This window comes from Bemisia tabaci, chromosome 1, assembly GCF_918797505.1.
Source record: "Bemisia tabaci chromosome 1, PGI_BMITA_v3".
Lineage (NCBI taxonomy): Eukaryota > Metazoa > Arthropoda > Insecta > Hemiptera > Aleyrodidae > Bemisia > Bemisia tabaci.
In genome coordinates, this window is record NC_092793.1 from 6,971,901 (window position 1) to 6,994,879 (window position 22,979).

A 22,979-nucleotide genomic window follows, 5' to 3' on the forward strand; every position below is an offset into this window, starting at 1 on the left:
CTCCGAACCGTTCCGAAGGAGTCCGAACGCGGAGAATGGAGCTTCAGGGAGGAGGTCCGATGCAGCGAAATCCTTGTTTCCTCATGTTCCCGCTCAATTGATTGCGTTCAGTAGACGGCTTGTATGAAACTAAATTTTATTATCCGACGACAAGTTCGAAGTCGTCATGGCGAGGCGCGTTTGCTCAACAATTTTCGTCAGATTTCCCTCTCTCGAACTTATCAATTTGATAATCGAGCGGCAGTCGGCGCGCAACGGCAGAATGGAACAAAGAACTTAGCCAACGATGACGGCTCATTTGAGGAAAGCAGAGTTTTTCCATTTTTATTTTTTAATAAAGCCAAACTAATGGACTTAATCCCCTTTTAAGAGCTCATCATTAAACCCGTCCCCTTAATCGCTTTTCTTCGTTGCATGCTGTAGCAGAGGTTGCCGAGGCTCCCTTCGGCTATTCTGCCGTTCTCAGCCAGAAAAAACACAGTATGAACGTTCGAGAGTTGCTAAATTCTCTCGAATACATCATGTATTACCAAGGAAAATTATGAATATTTTTCCTTGAAATTTCCAAATGCCTTGAAAAAAATTTTAAACGAAATGGTCTGTAAAATAGGAAGAAAAATATTCACAACTTTTCAAGTATATTTGTTTTTTATTAAAGAAAATATGGCAACGCCCGGAGCCTCATACGGCGTTCTCCCTTAGCACGGCAGTATTATCGTGCATTAATTCAATAGTTGAATTGTGAACTCTACTCTCATTCCATTTGCTTCGATTATCCGTAAGCGAAACATTTTAAATTTTTAAACCTGATTCGAGAAGGAAAAATAGATGTCAAACGTTTGAAATATTTGCACTGAAAAGCATTGCAGGAAAAGCCTGATTTCAATCCTGTCCGGGGCTTGGATGATTCAAATATCAGCAATTTGGCTTCGATTGATATCAATTGAATATAATTGAAAAATATGTGTATCAGGTTTAAAAAAAGGGTACCCGCTTTATGTGTCTCTTTTCTCCGGCATGTGTTGCTCACGCAGTCCTTGATGCGCCACCTTAAAGAAGACCGTTGGAACCACCGCCCCTACATGGAAATAGAGCATGAGAGTAGACGCGCATTGATGACGGCGCAATGATACAACTATTCGTGCTTGATGGATGTCCGTGTTGCTTCTGCAAAATTGAAGGCGCACTGGCGCGACGCGTGATCGTGCGATGCTCCGCTCTGTACTGCCGATGAACTGTCGCTCAATTTCAGGAGAAAATTTCATGAAGACCCACAAATACGTCTCTCTTATCGGTTGTGTTGACACTTGATTATTTTCTTCTTTTTTCAATTGTATGCATGATTCTTATTTACGATGTATTTGTAGACCTTTATCTAAAGTTCTAATGTTCCTGCCCCATACAACCCGTGGGGCACATATTTTCGGCAAGCCTCGGGAAAATTTGACATAAATTAAGCATCTAAGGGTTGAAAAAAAGGCGTATTTTGGTGCTCTGCGTCACGGAGGAATTTCGAGGATGTTGCTCAAACGGATGACCATTAAACGTTTTAATGAAAGGGCCTGACTCATAAATTGTCTCTATGAAATTATTTTCTTAGGCGCATAGAAAAAAAAACATAAAACTTACATCGAGGGAACAGAAGTAGAGGAATAAGAAGATAAGAATAATGACGAGGAGAAAGACGAAGAGAAAAGTGAAAAGTAAAAAGATAGGAGGGAGAGGAAAAGGGAGGAAGAAAAACCAAAGAGAGAAGAAAAGAAAAAGAGGTGGAAAAATAAGATAAGGAAGAAAGGGGGAAAAATAAAGAATAGAAAAGAAATTAGTAAGGAAAAGAAAAGAATAAAAAGAGGGGAAGAAAAAAAGATTAAAACGAGGAGGAATATGGAGAGCAAATGAGAGGAGGAGGGAGAAAAATGAGAAAGATGAGAAAGAAAAAAGAGCGCCTGTCTGCAAAGGAACACACTGGAAAAAAAAAACACATTGGATCTAGAGTCCAGACTCTTGAAAACATTAACAAGAAAAAGGACTCTTGATTCAATCAGATTTAAGCTTAAATCAAAAGGAAATCCGCTCAAATTAAGAGGCTTGGTCCTTGCTTGGTCTAAGCTTAAATCTGATTGAATCAGGAGTTTTTTTTCTTGTCGATGTTTTTAAGAGTCTGGACTCTAGATCCAATGTGTTTTTTTTTCCAGTGCATTAATACTGCCGTCCTCAGCAAAAAGGCCGTACCTCTATTCTAGATTTTGTCAGCTTTTTACCGACAACATGTTTTATTACCGAAAAACCGTCGACCATTCATCTTTCTCAATTCTGGTATACACATACTATTGAGAGTTCAAATTTTCAAGATGAAGCATCGTAGCGATCAGGTTTTCTCGTAATAGAACATCATCTGTGGAAAATAAAGTGCGAAGTCTTGACTGGAGTCACGCGGCGTTCTCCCTATGGACGGCAGAATAGCACATACGTTGTTTCTTAAATGAGCTGGAAACAGCAGTTCATTATTTCAAAACCGGGTCCAATTGGACGTATTTATGCTAAAAGGAGATATGTGCAAGTGGAAAGATGGGTGTGCTCGTTAGTGGTGATTAAAATGCTCAGTGTGGAATAGTTGAGAAATTGAGAAGCGGAATTTGACATTAAATCAAAAGGAGCTAAACGCCAAAATATGCTAACTCATGAGCCGCGGCATGGCAAGAGAGCCTTGTGCACAGGGCTCACGAGTTACAGCGCCCCGACGACCATCTCCCCGTCGTTAGAGTGCGCACTCATTGCCGCTGACGTCACTGGCGCTTTATATTCCCCATTCATTCTTATGGCCCGACCACTAACGAGCACACCCCATCTTTCCACTTCCACATATCTCCTTTTCGCATAAATACGTCCAATTCATCCTCGCGGCGGGCCTGTCGGTATCCTATGCCCTGACAGAAGTCTCGTTCATGACTGTATGCTCCCCGGCACGGGACACTGGATTTCTGCATGGTTATCACGGGAGGTATAATTGAGCGCAGTGTAGATGTCACACAGCATTAGGTTTCAATCAAACGCGAATGCGGTCCTGTAGCGACGAGCAGCAACGAGCGCGGAGGCAAGTAAATTAATGAAAACAAGCGGGGACCACGCCGCCGATGGCGCAAACATAATAACGGAACTCTCGTCCACCTTGTCCAAGAGCGGTATTTTTTCGGTCCATCCGGCGAGGCCGCTCGTCAGCGCACCAAAGCGTTAAAAAAGTGGGCGGGCCGGGTTGTTAGATGAAACGCCCGAGCTGATTCCGCGCGGAACGGACAAACAGAGCCCCGGCTACGGTCGCTAATTGATACGGATATTTTCACTAAACAACGGCCAACAAGAAAGATATCAGTGGGTGCAATCAACGGAAATGAGCGGAGAGCCCTCCGCGACGGGCTGGAGGGGGGGGGGCAGTTGCGGGGAGGGGGCGTGAGGTGCTTTCTGTGCCCGCTTTGACTCCCTGGTCTCCCGACCATCGGAGTCTCTTCCCGTCTCCCGCGATGCAAATTGAATTGGGCCCAAATCAATTATACTTGTTGCAAGAGTGGATTCACCGCTCGAAATGTTACAATTGCATAACGAGTAGGCGCGACTGGGTTGCCGCTTCCGTCGTGAAACGGACGTGGATCCGAAATGGAGATGTTGCATGTGTGAGGGATTTGCGATTTGACCGTTGATTCTTATGTAAAAGTTCGCGAGAAACACGATGGTGCCACTGGTTTTCTCTGAAATCATCTCCCAAGCTCAAAAAAAGCTCTCAAAGTGAGGCCAAAATGGAGGGGATATCACACCCTACCCTGAGAGTCCACCTCTACATCAAGAACAAACTCTCCATGCCAAGATAGGGAGCAAATACATTAGCAGTGATGCCGTGTTTTCAGTTTTCGAGTCCCCAAATAAAGTAGCAGCCCTGTCAATGTATTTGCTCCCTATCTTTGCATGGAGAGTTTGTTTCGATGTAGAGGTGGACTCTCAGGGTAGGGTGGGATATCTCCCCCATTTTGGCCTCACTTTGAGAGCTTTTTTTGAGCTTGGGAGATGATTTCAGAGAAAACAAGTGGCACCATCGTGTTTCTCGCGAACTTTTACATAAGAATCAACGGTCAAATCGCAAATCCCTCACACATGCAACATCTCCATTTTCCAAAGATCGCCCTTCAGTGGGACAAGCTGTCGAACGACTAGTATGACATCATAAGTCAACCTTAGAGTGCCCTAGGAGAAAAAAAATGAGGTGTTTGCATCTTGAGGATTTTGTACCCTGTGACGTAGGTCACTGCAACCTGGTCAGCAAAATCTGGAATTTGAATTAAGAAAAACGGACCATAATGTCCGAGTTTTTTGATTAAATCAACTCATGGCGTAGTTTCAAACACTTTATGTAAAGTGAATTTTTCCCACAAACTACACAATTTCGAGGAAAATCAATGATAAAAGTCGCCGTTCCGAATTATGTTATCAAAAAATGTCCAAGATGCCCGAAATGCAAACACCTCATTTTTTTCTCCACGGAGCTCAGGGGGGAATTTCATGAGCCACCGCCCACCCGCGGCGCACTATGGTCCAAAATTCAAGAATATGAAGAAACAAGTTGGAAAATGACTGGAAGATCACGAAAGTCTCGTAAAAAATGTTTTTTGAGTTGCTAATTTCGAATTTGATGGCAAATAGCCAAAATTTTAACACCCTGGCCTAAAAATTTTGGGCTCTTTTATAGCACGCTGCGGCGCGGCGTGCTGCCAGCGCAAAACGCGCACTGACGCCTACAAACCTAAGGGGATACTTCACGCATTGCGCAATGCGTGAAGTATCCATTTAGGTTTGTAGGCGTCAGTGCGCGTTCCGCGCTGGCAGCACGCCGCGCCGCGGCTCTCCCGGGCGGGCGGGTGGTGACCGATTTCTTGGGGGAGAGCTCTCTGGCGGAGAAACTCTTTCTCTATTGAGAGTACCTCTATAAACAATGGACAATGATGATTATTAGTTAGACAGGTTTTCTCCAATAAAATAGTCCCAATCTCTGCTTTCACACGACTGAATGTAACCCACATTATCCCGCTTTAAAGATGGGCTCTTCAAGAAAAGGTCCAATATAGATCTGACTGGTTTGCTTAGCAAACCGCATCTACGGGTCTCCAATGACCCTTCACATTACTGTGACGATAACCGTATGGGCATGTAAGTCCAAGGGCGATATTAAAGGCGAATCATTTATCCACATATTTTATTGAGCTTCCTTAAAGAAAAACAAAATCGATAGGAATACAAAGTGAAACCGGGAGAAGGTTCAAGGAAAACGTAAAACATCACACATAACTTTCGAATCCTATAGTCATGTAAAGAATAGCTAGGAAAACTAGGAACCACTAAAGAGCGAAGTTCTCAGTGCACCTTCAAATCAATGATTATGGACTAAGAGCGATTCAAACGTAGAAATATTTGTTTTAACCACAATGTTTGGCATTGCCGCGCCGTCTGCAGTAATGATACCGTAACTTCATTCAAAATGTGCCACTTTTCTCCTAACAAAAAAGTTGTCTAACAATATTTTCAACGATCTGGAAATTGTAGATTGGTGGTGGGCTACGAAAAAACGTAACACACATGGAGCGGTCGTTCGATAGGTGGGCGACGAGTGGAAATGGCCAATTGCTATCCTCGTCATAACCTCAAATACATGGGATCTTACCAGAGTTTTTACGATACATCATTAAGCGTTGAAATTTTAATCGTCAACATAGCAAATGGAAAGACGGCGCAGAGATACAACTATTCTTGCTTGATGGATGTCTGTGTTGCATTTGCAAAAATTGAAGGCGCGATTGGCGCGAGCTGTGAATTCGCGATGTTCGGCAGCTCCGCTTTATGCTGTCAATGAGGTGTCGTGAGAAAAATTAAGAAACGAAGCTCAATTATTACGGCTCTCCTATTTACGGCTGTGTTGCTCAAATAGCCTCTAAAGCACCGCTACAAATACAAAATAAGACAAACTGAAACAAACACAGTATGGAAATAGAGCAAAGTAAAGGAGGCATGTTGATGACGGCGCAGAGATACAACTATTCGTACATGATGGATGTCCGTGTTGCATCTGCAAAATTGAAGGCGCGATGGCGCTAGGCGTGAACTCGCGATGCTCCGCTCTATTCTGCCAGTGAGGTGTCGCTTAGATTCGAGAGAAAAATTTGAAAAATATTATAAATAGGCCCGATTACGTCTCGACTCAGTTGTTCCTCAGTTTTTTCTTCTTTTTTCAATTTGAAGTTTAATCCTTTTTTCAATGTACAAATATTCACAGACCTACATCTACGGCTCGTATGTACCGCGGTCTCTTACAACTCGTGAGACACGTTGTTTAAGGAAGTCTCCTGCCATTTGACCGGGCTTCAGCATCTAAGGGTTAATGAAAATATCATGAATATATGACTGTACCTTGTTCGCCGAAAACTCAGGATTCAAGAGGGGAGCCAAAAGAAGACATTCACAATCAGTGAGTGAATTTCAATAAAATTTAGTTATGCTTAATAATGCAAAATTAGGCTCATTATGTTCGGTGACGTCCCAAAACATTCTATTTGCCAACAAAATGATTGTTGAATGGGACCTCCTGCAGCCTGCTTTAGATCTCTGGTACATTTAATATACAAGTATTCCTATCAAGATCATCAACGTCCGACCGATTACATTCAATCTTGTCTCGATTTTTTCTCTATAAAATTGCGTTCGATTTAATCGAAATTTAATCTCAATTCATCACGATTTTCTGTTTGATAATATTTCGAAAAATTTCCGTCGATAAAATCGAGATTTTATTACGAATTTATGCGACGAAATCGCAATTTTTTTTTCTGATAATATTTCAGTGAATCTACGTCAACAAAATCGCGATACACTCTCCGATCAAATCATAACTCATTGCGATCACTGCTACTTGGGTTTACTCCCATCTCCTTAGTATACTGCCCAAAGGGGGAGGAGGGTGGAAGGTGATCGCTTATTTTGCTCTCCCGGATTGAGTATTATGCACCAATGATGGATGGCGGAAAATTGGACGTGGTATTAAGATCTTAATCACTCAGATGTTTGTCGCGAATTTCCATCCAAATCAACTGAGTGACAGAGAGCAAGTAACAGTGAATCGAGGATCGCCCAGTGTCGACATGACCAGGAGAAATTCAGTCGCTCGGAAATACTGTCGTGCTAAGGGAAAACGCCGTATGAACATTCGAATTTTGCCACGTTTCTCGGGATAAATTATTTATTTTCGAGGAAATTTATGGGGTTTGGAGGATAAGGCGCATAAGTGCAGTTTTTAAAAAAATTGAGATATTAATGATTTCAAATAAAATCCGTCTTAATGCAAATTTTGTGAAAAATTCGCTTCCAAACTCCAATTTCAAAGCATCAAAAAGTCAGTGTAAACTTTCTCTCCGCCATAAGGATCCGTGTAATTTCGAAACTTCAAATATGTATTTCTCGAATAGCAAAAACTGCACTTCTGCGCCTTGTCCTCCAAATCCCTCATTTATAAGTTCTTTCCTTGAGATTTTTGATCACTTAAGATTAAATGGATTGCATTTTGCAAAAATGAACCAAGAGCATTCCAATGTCGCTAAGATTTTACCTTCCAAATATAAACTGATCATCTAAACAATATTCATCTTTAGTCTCGATAAACTATAAATTCATGACAAAAATTACTTTTGTAAATTTTATTAGTTCATGACTTCATAGCAAAGAATGCTAAGTCGCACACTTCTAGCAACATTGTAATGCTATTGGTTCCTTCTTGCAAAATGCAATCCAAATTGCGAATAAGATCCTCTAAACAATCGGTAGAAAAATCTTCACGAATTACCTTACAATCTCGTATTTTATCAGAGGAAATCGCAACGTCTGAATGCTCTTACGGCGTTCTACCTCAGTACGGCAGAATTGCGAACGCAAACTTACCTGCAATCGCCGTACGTATAATCATCGTTGAAGGGGGGGGGGGGGGTCTGCGAGGGGCTCAGGGTTTGCGGATTTGATCTTGCCGTAGTTTAGGAGGCGCTTCATGTTACGAAAGAGAGCAGTAACTCGGATCGGAATTGAACCGCGGTCAGCACGTGCTCCTATGGGCTTCAAAGCTCATCTCAGAATGGAGTTACTGCTCTCTTCGTGTGGGGAGACTGGGGACTCCGGACCGCGGACACGACCCACGACCACGATTCGTCACCCTTTTGACGTAAAGGCGTGTCTATATTTTTACATGAGCCCCGCAGGGCATGGAGTGATACGGGGCACAGGGCTCAAGAGGAGATTGCGATAGGTTAGAGGGATTGTGGCCAGCGCTTCTGTCAGTTTAATACACCGTATTAATTTGAGCTGACCGGTTAATCCCGCTCGGTTCGCCTTAAATTTGACTGTGGCGAAAATTACTTACGACCCACCCGGATCCGCGGCTAAATTGCGGCTAGGCAAGGTGTGGGGGGTGGGGGGTGACGGTGGGTGGGGTCGGGCCGCGGCAAAGCTGACTCCTGCAAATCCAAAGCCCGGGCCGGAGTTTCCTTAATTCGCTTAACTTCATCACGCTTGACAAGTTCTTTTCCTCGAGTTTTCGTAATTTATGCTGCATTGAGGGCGTCGGTGTCGGCGTCGCGGAGCGTCGCGACGCGCTCGAGCGTCGATGAGGATCGCCAGAACTCGAGTTTCGCTGATACGCCCGACGCACAGTGGATCGAGTCGATGAGCGAGGTCGGACATTAAGTTTTTGACTAAAACTGCAAATATCGATGTTTAATTCGTCATGATTTAAATTTTAATGGATGTTTTCAAAAGAGACCCTTACACTGAAAAAAATATCTCGGTGTATTAACTAAGAAAAGGGTAAAATTACCAAGAATTCAGGGTTCTATTTGATCCCAGTTTTTTCTTGGTAAAATTACCATTTATGGAATTGGTAATTTTACCGAGAATCTCGGTAAAACTAATGAACTTTCTCGGTAATTTTACTGAACCGTGGTAAAAACGCCAATATTTTTTATCGACTGTAGTAAAATTACCGAGATAAAATGGCAAAGTTACCGGGAATTGATTACCAATAAAAGTGTTTTTCTTTACTGAAAAAAACGGTTACCGGTTCTTAGGTAAGCTTACCAGTCTGTCTTGGTAAAATTACCAATAATTGGTAAAAAAGTGAGATGGTAAAGGTACCAACGGACCTTGGTAAAAACGCCGAGAATTTTTTTTCAGTGTACGAGGAAACCAATGAAACCACTTTTAGAACCTCAAAGTTTGTATGAACGAAGTTATGAGCGTTTAAAGTTTCCAAATTTTGTCCGACCTCTCCTATTGACTCGACCCACTCTGCGACGGCTTTGCCAGATGACGCGAGTCTCGCAATCTCATGTTTGATGAGCTTACTCGTCATGTTTTTTAATGGATTTAATCGGACGAAGTGCGAATTCAAGCATTCTGTGGGCCGATTATTGATATTTATTGACAAAGCTATAGATAAAGAAGACAATAGGAATACAAAGGGATCCTATTGATGGAAGCTGGTGGTTCCAATGGACAAAGGAGGTAGGTAATCGACTAACTATAACGGCAACCCAAGAGTGACCCTACAGTCATTTCATAATAATCCACTCCCTTAGTCTATAGTACCCACCCATTTCAACCAATATGATCGCTCTATACTCCCTATGTCTTTGTCTATTAACTTTAAAAATCAGTCTGCAGATATATGTTTACTGGCAAAAATTTCAAATAGAACACGATTTGCGCAACGAATATTACTGAAATCAACTCCTGACTAAGATAACAACGGTTTTAGTTTACAATAGTTATAGGAATTTTGAATTCCTCGCTACAAAGCGAATCAATAGTCTACTTGAATCAAATCGTTCATTACAACGACCTTGGTATAGGCCTTTCAATTGATTAGTGTTCCTTCCCTGCCCTGTGTTATTCAAAGTGTAAACAACGTGAAATAGCTGAGCCAAACGCCAGATATTGAGTTTACCTTATCGATGACCAAATGGTTCTCTGGCAGACCTAAATTAACTTTGATGAACTGCACCAGAAAATTGATCTATCTCAGCAAAGAGGAATCATGCCACATCAAGTTCGGACCGGAAAAAATAGGTTTAAAATATACTCCTTCACTATAAATACTTTGGGAGGTAAAGTATAACTCTTATTTCCTACTTTTTTAGATTTAAAATTGTTTACAGTGGAAATGAGACGACTAGTCAAGTATGAGAATGATTAATTGGTTTTAAAGAACCATAATACACACCTAACATACGGTCTAATTCATATCTTTTACTCTGAGGTATCGAAGGAGAACCGGTGGCTGTTGACAATATGGAATTTGCAAGGAACAGAAAGTCATTTAACGCTGTTAATGACTTCTATTGATGCGAAATAATGGGGAGAGAGGGTGCATTTATCGACGGAAGGATTGGGGAATGAGGGACCAAACAGGCTTTGTCGCGAGAGGTAGTGAGGTAGATTGTTAGATGGGGAGGATTAGTTCAAAGACCTCGTTTAGTTGATTTGACTGTTGCAAATGAACACCGGCCAAGAATGGTCGTGCCGACGTCCCACGCCTACATTTACTCGATGTCACATCAAGTAATTTGCTTTGCTCTTTGTGGTCACAGAACCGCTGCGCGTTGCGGTATCACGGGTTGCGGCACGGCACGGCGCAGCGTTTACGGAGGAGAATCATTCTCGCTCGTAGAGAACTCATCTGCGGAAAGTTAAAGCCGCGTCCGCATTTCAAAGCTTACACTATAAACGAAATCTGCACTTTGGGAAGTTCTGCAACTCTGCCCTGCTAAGGAAAAACGCCGTATGAGTCCTCAGGAGTTGCCAAATTCCTTGTGTAAAATACAAACTTTCCAAGAAACCTGTGAATAATTTTCCTCCAATTTTTCAAAGAATTTTACTCGCAACTAAGTCTAAATTATCTGAAAATTTCCAGAGAAACTTTTCGTAACTCTCGTCAAAAATGAACATTTTATCGGAGGAAAGTTGGCAACCGTCGAATCTTCATACGGTGTTTTTCCGTAGCACGATATAACTTTGACGAGATTTTTGCTAATCTTGATCGGAACCGACATTGGGTGCGATTCTAATCCGTTGTGGGTTTGTCACCGCTCAGATTAGATTTCATGTATATCTATGATGGGTCTGTTGCATGAAAGAGATTTAGCCGCGTTACTAGATTCTTGAGAGATCAAATAGCACGAAAATCACGATGGTCACACTTTAAAAGTTTGATTTTTGTGCTACTTTACCCTACAAAATTCTATTCTAGCGGCCATATCTTTTGCGTGCAACAGACTCATTTGATATTCATGGCAGGGACGCTGAATCTTGAGGTGCCAACATTTTCGACCCCGGCTTCATTCTACTGTGTTTTTGCGAATAAAAAGCAAAGTGTGCCACTTGCATGGCACATGACATTTATAATAAAAATTTATTTTTCCTTTTCTAACAAAAGTATATTAATAGACTTGAACGAGACTTGAAAATAATATTTCTTGTTATACCTGGGAAAAATTACGGCAGATTTTAAAGTGCTCATATTGGTTTACCCACTTAAAACAAACTATGAAAAACTTGCAATGTCTCAAATTTAGGTATAAAGGTTGTTTATCTCACCGTCGGTGATGAGAAAATGTGTAACTGCGCGCGCTAGGGTGTTAATCGAGCTGTAATCGTCACATCTTTACCCATCAAGTCGTTGCACTACCGTCGAAGGCGCTCCGAGCAACTATTCCGCCACAGAAGTATTGCACAGTATCAGACGAAAATGAAGGCGCACTGCCGTACGTAAATTGATTAGTGCCGTTTGCCACTAACTGTGCACAGTGCTACTTTTCCTACGGTTTACGGCTGCTGTTTAATCGAGTTTTGTGGAACTTGTGCCAGGTGGCTTTTTCTGACGGGAAACTTGAATATCAATTCAAATTTTCAAAATTTGAAAATCCAAGATGATTGATGCGGCTTTAAATGCTAAGAATAGCGTGTTCCATACATAGTATGCACTCGCAAGATACACGTTAGTGACTCAACGTTGATCATAGAGACAATACTGCCGTTCTAAGGGAAAACGCCGCTTGAGCCTTCAGACGTAGTCAAATTTTCTTTGGCAAATCATGAATTTCCGGGGAAATTCGTCACTATTCTTCTTCCAATTTTTCATATAATTTTGTTTGAGGTTAGTTCTGAATCGTCTAAAAATTACAGGGAAATTTATCCATAACATTTCCCAAAAGTAAACATTTTACCGGAGGGAATTGGGAAACTTTCGAATGTTCATACAGCGTTTTCCCTTAAGCACGGCAGTATACTGTACCATATTGACGCCTAATGAACGATACCGCCTATCTGCAAACTGAAAATTTTGCAGAACGAAGAGAGCACATCGCCATTTTTAGGCCGTACTGCAATTTTTAGGTATGATTTGCCACAGCGTCATTGAATGCCCCTTTATGAACTGGAAAAAAACTAAAATTACCAACTTGCGTATTTTATAACATAGAATGCGGCAAAGTCGCTAACTCATTTGGACCACGACAAATAGAAAGGAACCAAACCATATCAGCTACTGCCAAAGTTGGGCAATTTAATTTTTTAGTATGAGCACGGTTGTGTAGATTTTCGTGTTTTCCGTTAATTTTCTGCATAGTTCGAAGCGAATTCCTTAAAATTTTCAAAGAAATTCACTCGAACTTTCTCTCATAAAAACTTCGTTGAATTTGGCAATAGCTGATGTGGCTTGGTTCCTTTCTTTTAAACGCGGTCCTTTTTTGCCTACATTGTCAGTCAGGCGGTGTTGCTCGTTAGCCATGATATTCTACTTCCACTACAGGGTAAGGTTAAAACACTCCATCGAAGAGGAAAATGAATTAAGATAGTTAAGTAAGGATAGATTCAAAAAAGGAAGGGATATAATCAATGCATCGGTGGAATTAAGCACTTTAAGGAGTAAAGCTGCGTTGTTGACAGAACACAATGCTCCGCAGGTAATGGAGATTGGGATGAGGACCAATTTCGTGGAGTGAAGCTAAATCGCCGGAAGATTACAGCCCCATTTTTCCACGCGGCGCGCGAACAAAATTGCACGTTCAAAGAGGCCGGATAGGTAGGCAACCCTCCCGGCTGTCGCGGGACCGCAGGGACAGCGATAGGGATGGTGGAGGGCGGGCGCGGGGGGGGGGGGGGGGGGCGTTGAGTACGGGGTCGGTCCGAGTGGATTAAAATTGCGCCGTTACAGGCGTCAGGGTACTTGGCGATGGTTTTAATGAGGCATTTCACTTAGAGGGTTCAGGGTTTACAGCCGCGATAAATAATAAAAATACGTTGGAAAGGTGGATTTTCTTTCATTAAGCGCTTTGCGTGCAAATCACAGGTGGGGAAGAGGCGAGACCTCGCAGCTCGCCGCCATCGAAATTCGATGGTTTCCCCGCAGCGAGGATCCGTTCTGCCGGGCCGAGGAAGAACGCCGTAAGAGCATTCGACTGTTGCCAAATTTCCGCTCTTAAAATATTTATTCTCGGAGACAGTTATGAATATTTTTCGTCGAACTTTGCATGCATTTTAGATCGGAACACGAACGAAATTCGCCGAAAAATCGGGAGAAGAATATTCACGAATTTCCCCAAATTCCCGTGATTTTCCAACGGAAATTTTGCGACTACCCAAGGCCTTTACGGCGTACTTCCTTAGTATGGCAGAGTCATAGCGTCCCGCCAAACGGAAGAAACGATGTAAGAGCATTCAAACATTGCCAAATTTCCACTCTAAAATGATTCATTCTTGAGGAAACTAATGAATATTTCTTTTTAAGAACTTGGCAGGAATTTTTGATCAAATTAAGGACAAGACAACTTCCTGACAATATGGAAGAAAAATACTCAAAAATGCCCTGAAACCCCGTGTTTTGTGAAAGGAGATTTGGCAACGTCTAATGGTTGGTAAGGGGTTTTTCCTTTGGTGGCTCATCGACCGGGTGGATGTCGATACGAGCGGGATGGGGACGGGGCTAGCGAGCCGCAACCGAGTGGAGCGCCGATCTCAATCCGAGGCCGCAGCAGCGACTCCATTTGCATACAAATTAAATATTTAAGATTCTTATCAAGGATGCGAGAAACCATCATTATACCAATTGCGAAGCCGCGGTAACATTGTTTTAATTGCGAATCTGGAAGCGATGTCAATGCGCCAAGCCCAGACCCGCGCTTTGTCCCGCTTAGTGATTAAACCCGCCTTTATCTCTTTTTACACCTGCGCTTATAACGTACCGTTCGCAGTAAAACACACCACTGTGCTCTCGGGAGTTCTAACTGAAACCACCCCCAGCCCCCCCCCCCCCCCCATCACGCCCGACCTCTCGATTTAATACCGACTCTCTGCGGAAGCAACATCAACTTTTTTCATCAAATCCCAGCGACGATGTGTGCGAACAAAGAGCAAGTGGAGAACCGGATCGAGAAGGTGAAGTAATAATAGTCCGGAAACATCGAGGAAAAACAACATTGGAAAGGAGTTGCGTCTTTCTTTAACTGGAGGAGATAAGCGGGGGCGGAATGTACGATCGGCCGATACGTATAATCTATAATCTATGATACAACTGTATTATTTTAAAAATATTCGAACGAATTTCCGATAATAATATATGTCTTCCTGGCAATACTTCAAAAATGCTTTGATGTTAAGTTTTGAAATACGTGGAACGAGTTTTACCAAATGGCTCCTCCTCGCACTTAGCGGCGATTTTTGCAAGTTGGCAACACTGTTTTTCCTCCATTTAAAAGTATGTAAAAAAATCGATTCTTGACGAGGCAGCTGCCTCACCTAAAATCGATATTTTTAATGGATTTAAATGGATTGCAAACAGTGTTGCCAACTTGCAAAATCGCCACTGCTCGCACCAGGAAAAAAATTAATTTTCTTCCATCCAAAATTCGAAGCTGAGACAAAATATTTCGACAAGAAAATAATCGTTACACGTTGTCCCCAACATCCAGTCCTACGGAGGAATGGGCCTGTTGCAAACTTTTGCTAGAGCAAGTATAAGAGTCGTTTCCATCTCACAGTAGTCTTAAAGCAAAAAAAAAAAAAAAATGCGACAAAAAGTACCCTCAACCGGTTTGCAAGGGGGTGAGTATATGGTACGTGTGGACTTAACATCGCGAAAAATCAAAATCTTGACTGATCCTAATTTCAAGATCCCGCAATTTGAAATTTTCATGGTAAATGCAGGTATCCTACGGATTTTGGTCAGCTTTTTTATTTCTTTGTCCATTGAATCGGTGGCGATCGTTTCACGTTTTTATTCTTTATTCGATTCATGTCGATAGGATACGTACCTTGTCGTTACATGCAGACATCCAATCATACTCTTTTTTAACTGAACAATTCGCCTTCTGCTGCGTCTGCAGCAATTGTTGTTACGAATATGTTGATTGCAGCTATGCTGATTTCAGCGCATTACATACTCGACTCTATGAAGGCGTTTTATGTGCGAAAGTAGAGCACCCTGTTGGAGGACAACAGAAGTGAGATTAATTCGTACTTGGTTCGTTCTCCAACAGACTGCACTATTTTTGCACATAAAACGCCTTCAGAAAGTCGAGTATGTAATGCGCTGAAATCAGCATGCACAACATATTCGTAACAACAATTGCTGCGGACCCAACTGAAGGCGAATTGAAAACAACCTCGAAACATCAAAAGGTACGAAAATTTGTAGTGCGGTATATTTTATTTTGCATTTAAACGTAGTTTATGTTTTAGTTTATACAATAATAAAACAAATTACACGGCGGGTAACAAGGCTCTAATTTTTACGTAAAAATCATCAAAACTTTTCGGCTGAAAAGTCAGCCTTCCTCAGTTGGATAAAACAGTAAGAAATTTTAAAAATCTAAAAACGTTGTACTTGGCTGTACCTTTTAAAGCAAGACCAATGTTGTTATGCAATGTGAGAGAAAACGATTCCCTCCGGAAAGACAACTATTCTCTCCCGAGTGACAATTTTTTTCTCCAGAGAGAATATTTAAGAGGAGGCACAATTATTTTCTCCGAAGGAATTAGAAAGGGAAAGTATTTTCTTGGGAGAGAAAACTAAAACCCTCCAGAAAAACAAATATTCCCTCCGGACTCCGGAGTGACAAATATTTTAGAAGATAGTCAAGTATTTAAGAATATTCTCTCGGAAGAGACAACTATTCCGTCCGGAGAGATAACTATTCTCTCCGGTGAGTTTTCTCTTCCGAGAGGATAGTTATGGCGGTTCCTATGGGCACCCGAATAACATAAATTATAAGTGAGAAAGAGAATGAATAACATAAATAATAAGTTAAACGTTTTGGTGATATTTACGTAAAAATTAGCCTTGTTACCATGCTGTGGAATTTGTTTTATTATTGTAGATATTGTCACGGGCTGCGGAGCATCAATCATCTCATAGTTCATGTTGAAAAGTTTTTCCAGAATCCTTCATAAAATGAACATAAAATACAACTTTCTATTTGTAAAAATATAGATTAAAGATATAAATGGTTTTCAACGTGTTTTACACGGTTGTTTTCAATTCGCCTTCAGCTGGGTCCGCAGCAATTGCTATTACGAATATGTTGTGCGTGCTGATCTCTGCTCATTATTAACTTGACTCTTTGAAGGCGTTTAATGTGCGAAAGTAGAGCACCCTGTTGGAGGACAACAGAAGTGAGATTAATCCGTACTTTGTTCGTTCTCCAACAGACTGCGCTATTTTTGCACATAAAATTCCTTCAGAGAGTCAAGTATGTAATGCGCTGAAATCAGCACGCACAACATATTCGTAACAACAATTGCTGCAGACGCAGCAGAAGGCGAATTGTTCAGTTAAAAAAAAGAGTATGATTGGATGTCTGCATGCAACGAGACTGTATGTATCCTATCAACATGGTTCGAACGAAGAATAAAAACGTGAACCGATCGCCACGGATTCAATGGACAAATAAATAAAAAAGCTGACCAAAATCAGTAAAAAAGTTGCATTCAGTATGACAATTTCAAATTGCGGTATCTCGAAATTAAGATCAGCGAAGACTTTGATTTTCCGTGATTTCAAGTCCACGCGTACCATAGACTCACCCCCTGCAAACCGTTTAAGGGTACTTTTTGTCGCATTTTTTTTTTTGCTTCGAGAGCATTGTAATCTGTAAATGTCTCAAAAGTCCCGATGAGCGCATTTAAAAAGGTTGAAATGCACCCCTAACCCTACAATATGCGCGCCCATAATTTCACATACCCTTTCATTCCGAACGTGATCTTTCCTTGATACTCCGGCCGATCTTCGTCAGTAGTCTATTTCGGTTGCCTTTAGAATGCATATCGACGGTGAAAGTCGCAATCCATAATCGTTTGCGTGTCTGAAAATTCCGCCTCTAGTCATTTTTTAAGGAGAACAAATTGATATTATTCCTTGAAGTTTTTGCAAATTTTCTCGCAATGAGAAGAAAAATCATGACAGTTTTAAGAATGCCGTTGAGTAAGTTTTCATTTAAAAAATAAAGTATGACAGGAAGTCTGCACGTCGCAAAACGAGTATGTGATTGCCGACTACACCGTCGATATACAAACAAGCCCAGGCAAAACCTCGTAAGGCTGCGAGGGCGAAGATTGACACCTGGGAGAGAAACTGCTCCAAGATCGAGACCTATCTGGGCTGGTGAAGGAGTGCGGAAAGCTGAAGGCTGATCAAGGGCTTACGCATTGATTTAAAAAGGGATATTTTATCACCGGTGACTTTAGAACAATTTGAAGACCGGTTTTTTGAGCTTCCCACTTCAAAACAATACTACGGCACAGGTGAACATTTCATTAGAGGAGCAGCCGTTCCATTCAACCCTTCTGCAATAGCAATACCCAACATAGCGAACGGCTTCCACGCGCAAATCGCAATCGGGAGCACTAGGTCAACCAAAGCGGATGAACGGGAAGAAATCGTGAATGTCAACACGCTGGCTGTTGATACATGGTTAGAATCTCGTCTAGGCCCACAAGTTTTGGTGCATTAGTGTCGGCCAAGTTGAATAGTGTGTAGTATCCCATCGCTCAGAGATTGGATAGAATAACACCTCTGAAGAGATGTTTACCTGTGCCGTAGTATCGTTTTTGAAGGGGGTACCTCAAAAAGACTCAAATTCGTTACTCAGCGTGTGAAGTTAGGAGTGTATTTCAAACTTTTCCAAAGCGCTCATCGTGATTTTTGGGACATTCATTGAAAAAAACAAGTCTTATTTTCGCTCTAGCAAAAGTTTGCAACAGGTTCATTGTGATTTTATATTATAGTGTTTACCCCTTTAATAAAATAGTACCCGTGAAGATGTTATCCCGAAACAGGGAGCCCTAATCAATTTGCGTTCCCTGAACCCGTCTACCCTTCGCTGAATAAATACTCTCGCGGCTGCAGTCCCGGGAGGCCGGAACTTTTTCAGCTTGACCTCTTGTTATTTATTAGGATTCGACGATATTATATGCATGGAAAATACGACGTGAATTGATTAGGTTACTGGTGCGAAAAATAAAGAGGAGAATGGATGGAAACCATACCTCCGCCCCCGCCACTCCTTCATCCCCCATCCAGCCCTCAACCCCCTCCCCCCCCGTTGTGCCCTCGCCCCACTCTCGACACCGTAGCATCGCATGGTTCGTCTCGATGAGCTTTTCCCGCGATTTTATTTTAAACATTCGGCGCAACACTTGATTTATTTTTCCGCTCCTGCTCAAATTTGAAAATGCAATTTGATCACAAAAACGTGAGAAGAAGCAGGTCGAAAGGTGGGAAGCCGAGAAGACCGCGGCGAGGCGTGAACGATCGATTATCGATATTTCCCCATTGAAGCTTTGGAAAAGAATCGATTATTAAGGTGTTGGTTGCAAACACCCCGTTCATCGATCCTTTCCCATAGGTGTAAACGGCATGCCAGTCGATATATCGCAAAGCACGACTCGCCACTGCGAGAGGATGAGGGCAAGACTAAGCTCTGCTAAATCTCCCTTTATCCGTCCCATTTTCCACGCATTTTTCATCCTTTTAGATTCCGTCCCCCCTCCCCAATCCGTTCCTCTGCCGTCTTTATTCAGGTGGGATCTGGTTTCTAGACGTTAATAATTTCATCAATGAGCGGAGGAGGAAAGCACAAAGCTCGAATGCGGAGTATGAGAATAAATTTATTAGCTCCGCGAAATGCCGCGCTAAATCAAATTCGAAGCTCTGAACTTTGAATAAAATATGCGCGGACGATTTGAATACGTCAACAAACAGTCGATGATGAGCAGCGCATACAGAAGGAAGCTGGCATTAATTGACAGTGGTAGGAAAACGATAACAATGAAACAAAGGATATAACTCAAAAAGAGGGCACTTTTCGTGCCGGATTTTTCGAGGATCTGAATTGAGAAATCGTCACCATCTGCCCACTGCAACGTTACGTAACAGAGGCTTGGACCCCTCTCCCCCGTAGAGTGTTAGATATTTTATAAACAGCCCTTAGACAACATCAAACTTTGCCTGATTCATATCTTTCTCTCTAAAAACTGAACAACGATGCCTTTCTCTCGGGGACTGCTCCTAACTCAAACACGATAATCACCGCCGTTTTCTAGGAATGGACCACTAGACAAGGTACGAATTTCAGCATTCTGCTACATGTTTCGTAACTAGAATTTCACGTAGAACACGATGCGCACAACAAAAATTACCGAAATTAACTCCTTACGAAGATACTTAATGATTCTTGATGCGTGCATTCAAACCATCCCTCATGAAAACTCAATGCTCTACATGATTCACATCGCGCGCTAAACGTTATCATGACAGTCTCTGCGATATAAAAATCTGGCAACCTCGATCTTCACGCTTTCGCTCAGCTATAGCAAATTGCTTATAGTTTGAACAACACATGGTGGGAAATGAACATTGCTCGATTGAGGAGCTTGCTGAAACTGTTGTAGTGCGCGATTTGACTCACGTAGAGCTTTGAGTTTCTTGTCAGCGGGCAGTTCAAATTCCTCGTAACCAATGTGTAGTAAAAACGTTAATATCTTCGTTAAAAGTTGGTTTTAGTAATTTTCGTTGTAAGAATCGTGTTTTACGTAAAATTCTTGTTAAGAAACGTGTAGCAGATTGCTTAAATCCGTACCTTGTCTAGTGGTCTATTGAGAACTTTTTCACAGGAGTAGCTGGACGCGGCGCTTCACAGCGGATAAAATTACAACGTGAGCAAGAACATGTTGGTGTGAATTGGACGTCAACGTCGCGTCGCACAGTGGATCGAGTCAATGGGAGAGGTCGGACGGAATCTGGAAACTTTAAACGCTCATAACTCCAATACACAAAACTTTGAGTTTTTTAAAGTGGTTCCATTGGTTTCCTTGTGAAATTGTTCTCTAGAACCACCCCTTATAATTGGACCGCGTTACGCAGAAAGGAACCACGCCACATCAGCTATCGTCAAATTTAACTGGAGGATTAATTTTCCATGAAAGAACTATGTACATATTTCTTTGAAAATTATAAGGAATTTACGTCTTACTATATAGAAAATTAAGTGAAATTTGCAGAAAAATCCGCACAACAGTTTTCATGTAGAAAATTTAATTGGCCAGTGAATTTTGGCAGTAGCTGATGTGGCTTGGTTCATTTCTGCTTAACGCGGTCCAATCTTAAATGTGACGAATTAAGGTGATTCGATGGACGTCATATTTTGTGTCAGAACGGCATGCGATATATCGCATCAATTGGTTCCATTTTTTCAGCTACTCGTCATTTTTCTCCAAATTTGAGATCGCAATTCTGTTGTCAGGAGACTAAAGCACTCACTTACCAATTTTAACAAAGCAATTCAACGTAATAAAGGCGTGGTTTTTTTAGAGAGAAAATATCACATTCGAGTGCAGTTTTCGATATCAGTATCGAATGCGATGTTTTCTCTCTAAAAAAAACCACGCCTTTATTACGTTGAATTTCTTTGTTAAAATTGGTGAGTGAGTGCTTTAGTCTCCTGACAACAGAATTGCGATCTCAAAATTGGAGGAAAATGACGAGTAGCTGAAAAAATGGAACCAATTGTTGCGATATATCGCATGCCGTTCTGACACAAAATATGACGTCCATCGAATCACCTTAAACATCAAAATTGTCAGTTTTGGTCAAAAATTTCATGGACGACCTCTCTGATTGACCCACCCCGCTGCGTGTCGTCGCATTCGTCGAGTTGCACTTGACACGGCCGGAGCTTGAACAGGGGCTCGGAGACTGCGTTTCCAAGATATCAGCGTCAAACGTTCATTTAGTAAATTAGTAAACAAATTCGGAATGGTGCGCTCCGTTTTCCCTCCCGGCTCGTTGCCGAGTCCCCAGGGACCGACAGTTACCCACGTCGTTAGCGCCGAACACACAACGACACAAATCCGCAAATACGTTTCAGTTCCACTAACAAGAGCAAACCACAGCTACCTCGTGTATTGAGCGAGGTGCCTGTCTCAGCCGTTTGAACCCATCTCCAGGCGAGCGTCCCATGTTTAACGATGAATCGCCATCAAAACAGGAAACCTTCATCCTCATTAACATTAACACGCGGAGGGAAAAAAACACGGTTCTTCTACGGGTACACTAGAGAAAAAAACACATTAGATCTAGAGTCCAGACTCTTGAAAACATTGACAAGAAAAATACTCCTGATTCAATCAGATTATTTCTTAAATCAAAAGGAAATCCGCTCAAATTATGAGGCTTGGTTCTTGATCTAAGCAAAACTCTGATTGAATAAAGAGTATTTTTTCTTGTCAATGTTTTTAAGAGTCTGGACTCTAGATCCAATGCGTTTTTTTTCAGTGTACCACGGTACAACGAAAAAAAAGATTGGTAGAATGTACCATTCCTTCACTCTGTATTTGACACAGCATAAAAAAGAATCAGACAAAAACCTGAAAAAAGAAGCAAGAACGAGTATCAACACAGCCGAAGACAGGAAAGGCGTATTCGGGCCTCTTTCGTAACTTTTCTCCCGAATCTTAGTGACACTTCATTGACAACATATAGCAGAGCATTGAGAGCTCATGCTTCGCGTCATCGCGCCTTCAATTTTGCAGATGCAGCACGGACGTTCATCAAGTACGAATAGTTGTATCTCTGCGCCGTCGTTAACACTCATCCTTTCCCTCGGCTTATTTCCATTATAGTTCAGCTCATTTGGTGGCGTCCACTATAATGCGGAATTCAACAAATTTCAGACACCTGCAAATTCTCCACCGATACATGAAAAATCACAGTGCCATATCGGATGTCGAAAAATCGTCGGGATTCATCGACCCTAGGGTACCCCCTAGTTTTTTCCCAATCTCTCGAGTGCAACAGACTCACAGAATATCCGCGGATCCGAAGGAATCGCGGTTTTATCTCGGACTAATCCACCGGAGTGCTGTTCCCGCCCGGACCGGAAGCACGAGCGCTTCCTCTAATTATTTTTCTCCGAGTCGAACAAAGGACTCGGAGGTGCGCGGACGGAAGAAAAGCGGACAAAGTGAGCCTTTATTTCGGGCGTCTTTGTCTCCGGAGCATTGAAACTAGGCGCGTAAAATACTTGACAATCACACCCTCCCGCGCGGCGACGCCCGGGAGGAGCACAACGGAACAATCCAAGTTGGGGCCGGAAAGTTGGAGCTGGGCGGAGGCAGGAGTCCCTGCCAAGGGAGCGGCAGGGATCCGCGCCACAAAAAGCATCGATGAGCACCGGTTCGGCTTCGAGAGCCGAAACTCCGAAGCGCGGATTCCGAAAGGCACCTATTCTTCCGATGAATGCACGAATTTAACTCGGGAGCGAGCATCAAAGGCGGTCGCTTTATTTCAACCGCGGCTCGATAAGACGCCCTCCGAGTAAAAAGTTTCGGGAGCCGCCCGGCGGAGGAGCTTA